Here is a 4,435-nt window from a genome sequence, read left to right as displayed (position 1 = left end):
CTCACAAGATAAACACTGATTTTACTACTGCATGTTTATATCTATTAACAATATTTTTCACCAAGTTAAACACTGATTTTACTATTGTATGATTATGTCTATTAACTATATTACTCACCAAGTTAAATACTGGTTTTACTACTGCATGTTGATATCTATTAACTATATTACTCATCAAGGTAAACACTAATTTTACTACTGCATGTTGATATCTATTACCTCCAAACTTTTAAACGAAGATTATATTGTTACTTTGAGTTATGTCAGATTCTTTTCTTAATTGGAGGATTATTCTTTCTTTACATGATAGCCATTAAGTATTGTATGAAACTAATTAATTTCACCACATTTATAAGTAATTGTTTATTTTCTATTGCATATGTTTGTTTATATCAGTGTTTTTTGCTTGTTTGTGTGTTATTGGAAGTGTAGTTGCTAACATCATAATAGCCTTACTAGTTGAAATTAGATACAGGTCTAATAATTTCACAATTTCTTGTATTAGTATTTACGTTTTGGTATTTTTGAGTTTACACAAATAATAATAATAATAATCACATATAATATATTCCAAAAAACAATAAACTGTTATGGATAATCAATATTTTAAGTAACATAGTTAATTAGGGCTTTAAAAGAAACATCCCAGCAAGCCTAATTAAAATAGCATAATAACTCTCTAATCGTCAGCTTTGTCTATAATTTAATGATCTCCAGCATCGTCGGACTGATATTACTCGTTGCAATAGTTTTAAGTTTATTATAATGTTTTACTTTCTTATTAAAAAAAAAAGATTGTTGAAATTCTAGTTTTCTTAAGCTTAAACAGTTTTTTAACGTTAAGTGATATCCATTATTATTCAATATTTGTGTAACAGCATTTTTTCCTTTTGTAATTTCGAAACCTGCTTGTGGCGAAATATCAAACTTGTTGAATATTTTTGTGATATTTTTCTGTCTATTAAAAACTGGATGAAATGCAATTGTTATTGGTTGAAAAATAATTGTGGGGTGAAAGGAAAATATTTTTGATTTGACAATCGATATCAAATTGAAACAGTGAAATCACTGATGATGGTAGAATTTCTTAACACATTTGAACACTTAATTTATGTGACAATCTTGTAATTAAACTCCTAACGTAGAAATATAGTTGTTTTGAAAAGATATTTGTTTACTGGCTGAAATAAGTTTATAAAGAAAATCATCGTTATATCTTGTTATTCGTATTTTGATTGTAGTTACATTTATATCCTATTTCCAAAATATCACGTTTTCTTGAATAACAATAATCCAGTTACAAAATAAGATAAAGGAGTGAATGATTAAAAACATAGATGTGAAACGTATTCTTGTACGTTGATTGGGCTATTTTTTATGTTTAGTTTGTATGCTTTGAAATCAATCATCAAAGTTAAATACTTACTCTGAGAAGTACATCAGTTTATGCAGTTACATATTTATATAACCATCCTCAATGGTAGGAACAAAATACAATTCCATATAGTTATGGTTCAGATATCAAAATCCAGTGAAGCTTTGAAAACAAGTGGGACTAATATTTGTGACAAAAATCACTTACATTACAGATTTTCACTTTTCTCTTAACTTGCACATTACGGATTTGAAAGCACAGTGGTGTATGCATTTTAGATCTATCTTTCGTCTCCCAAAATTCACTGCCCTACTGTTCAATACCAGAACTGGTTAGTTGAGCTGGAGGAAAAGAGCAAAATTAATCAAAAAGTCTATATTTATGTGCAGTACAAGATCATTAAATCTAAGATGTTTTATCACTGAAAAGTCTATATTTATGTGCAGTACAAGATCATTAAATCTAAGATGTTTTATCACTGAAAAGTCTATATTTATGTGCAGTACAAGATCATTAAATCTAAGATGTTTTATCACTGTAAAGTCTATATTTATGTGCAGTACAAGATTATTAAATCTATGATGTTTTATCACTGAAAAGTCTATATTTATGTGCAGTACAAGATTATTAAATCTATAATGTTTTATCACTGAAAAGTCTATATTCATGTGCAGTACAGGATCATTAAATCTAAGATGTTTTATCACTGAAAAGTCTATATTTATGTGCAGTACAAGATTATTAAATCTAATATGTTTTATCACTGAAAAGTCTATATTTATGTGCAGTACAAGATTATTAAATCTAATATGTTTTATCACTGAAAAGTCTATATTTATGTGCAGTACAAGATTATTAAATCTAATATGTTTTATCACTGAAAAGTCTATATTTATGTGCAGCACAAGATTATTAAATCTAAGATGTTTTATCATTAGCAGACCTATTGATTTCCAATGTTTCGTGTCTTTCGGTGTTCATACAGTAAATTATATAATTATTGTAATGTATATAAAAATTCCTTTTCGCAAAATTCTGTCTCTCATTGTCGAACCTAGGTGACGACGAGTTCTTCTGTGTAGTAACTTATGAGAAACAAAAACAGATATGAAATGTTAGTTTTACACACCTCTGATCTGAAATAAGTAATTTGCATGAAAGAAACGAAAAATTTGCAGTCACAGTAATTTTTTCCCCCACATATATCGAACCTAGTGATCTGCAATGTTTTTAGAGCTTTCTGCGCTCAAACAGTAGTTTAGTAAAGTAAACATATATATAGCATTTCAGATACAATTTTCTTTCTTATCCTCCATCACAGGTGACGAGTTCTGGAATTCAAAGAAAGGCCTCCTTCTCTTTGTAAGGTATTTATAACACACCTAATTACATGGTATCTTTTTTTATTATGGAAACATGTTTTCCTTGGAATAACAATAACGAGGTTAAAAAACATTACTCAAAATAGTATATCGATGCATGTTTCGTGGTCTTGTAGAAGAATATGTCTATGTTATTTGACTTTATTTTATTATGAACATTAATTATTGAACTTTTACAGTGTTTGAGATAGTTAGTTTCCCTGTTGTTACTCTTTTGCCATGGTAGTGGTCTTATATATTTCTTTTAATATAGGTATACTTATTTATCATAACCACACATCTGCTGATTTTTTATTGCCGTATTACGAAATAATGACCATGTTCTTAGCCAGAACTACCCACCTTTCAAGAGTGTACTATTGTAGACGTAATTTAGTTGATGAACGAACACCGTAAATTTGGTGTATTGTAGAAATATGAGATAAGGCTGAAAAATGATGAAAACGTGTTTGGACACAATAAGGTAAAGGATATGTGGGAAGACATATGAAAATATTGTTTTTTTCTTTTTGTTTTCTGAAAAAAAAGACGGTTTGCTTCAAGCACATCTTAGATGTTCTTTTTCCATCTTAGTTTTTGTCATAAAAATTAGCCCAAATAATGATATATATATAAGCTAATATGTAGACATATATTAACTTCTTTTATTTATTTATCTTTCAGTTCTCAGTAGAAGAACGTAAAACGTTTCCATATGATCTTCATAAGTCTTTTGACAATAATAAATCAAACAATATCATCGTTTGTATCAAGCAACATGTTAGTAAAACTCTCAAATCATTTTAATGTTGTGCAGTTATTATTTGTTTATAATCTGAGTAAAGTCATTCTATGACTTTTTGTTGAGTTTTAAATCATGACACTTTATATTCTGTTTTTTGATATGAAGACTAAAAAAATAAAATTATTGCATTTAAATACTTTTGTACGGAATGAAACGTTTATATATGTGTGTTTGAATTCAACGCAGGTGTATTATTTCAACTACTACTCCACCCCCTTGACGTGACCTTCTTAAGAACTGTCACATGCTTCCACTCATCCTATGCAGAGCAATGATCATAGCAGCTTGGAGTAATGGAGTAATATTATATTCTCCAGCTGGCCCCAGTCACATGACTCGTGACATTTCTGTACTTTCCAATCAATCAACTAGACTGAATACTGATCTAGTAGAATCCTGGATGACAAAAACAATAACACTTCAACAAGTCACCGTGCTCATTTTACATCTTAAAAGATTGAATGTTCTCTTCAAGTTAATTGTTAGTACATTCATTTTGCACAATAAACCAGAATATTTTAAAGGCATTTACAGTTTGTGTGTATTTCTTCTCTAAGTTATTTCTGTAGTTTATTAATGCAAAATCATGTGAATATTGAAATAACTACATGGCTATGAAAGATTGAAACATAAACTTTTTTTTTTGGAGGAGGATGAAACCCTATAATTCTTTTGTTGTATCTCTTTTTAAATTATGATTCCGTATTTATTGGTATTATTCCGTTACTTTATGTTGTGATGCTAATAATTGCTAAGAAAAGAGTACAACATGATATTTACTTATGATGCCCTCAGGAAAGCACCATTTTACAGGATGAGTTTATCTTGTACCTTTTATCATGAATTTAGTTGAATTATGACCCAGTTAACTTTGTTTTAAAGTCTATAGAATAT

General features: G+C 28.6%; 1 long non-coding RNA gene across 1 annotated transcript in view; it reads left to right on the top strand.

The window, feature by feature from the left end:
• The window catches only part of LOC111086576, a 6,589-nt gene extending 2,534 nt beyond the window's left edge, over positions 1 to 4,055 (top strand). The window contains exons 2-3 of the long non-coding RNA XR_002611311.1: positions 2,697 to 2,742; positions 3,728 to 4,055. This is a non-coding gene — a long non-coding RNA (uncharacterized LOC111086576). The remainder of the gene's footprint in view (positions 1 to 2,696; positions 2,743 to 3,727) is intronic.
• Positions 4,056 to 4,435: the final 380 nt, after the last annotated feature.

The sequence above is a fragment of the Limulus polyphemus genome, unplaced genomic scaffold (genome assembly GCF_000517525.1).
Source record: "Limulus polyphemus unplaced genomic scaffold, Limulus_polyphemus-2.1.2 Scaffold1206, whole genome shotgun sequence".
NCBI classification, from domain to species: Eukaryota; Metazoa; Arthropoda; class Merostomata; order Xiphosura; family Limulidae; genus Limulus; species Limulus polyphemus.
This window is presented reverse-complemented; position numbering and strand designations above follow the sequence as displayed.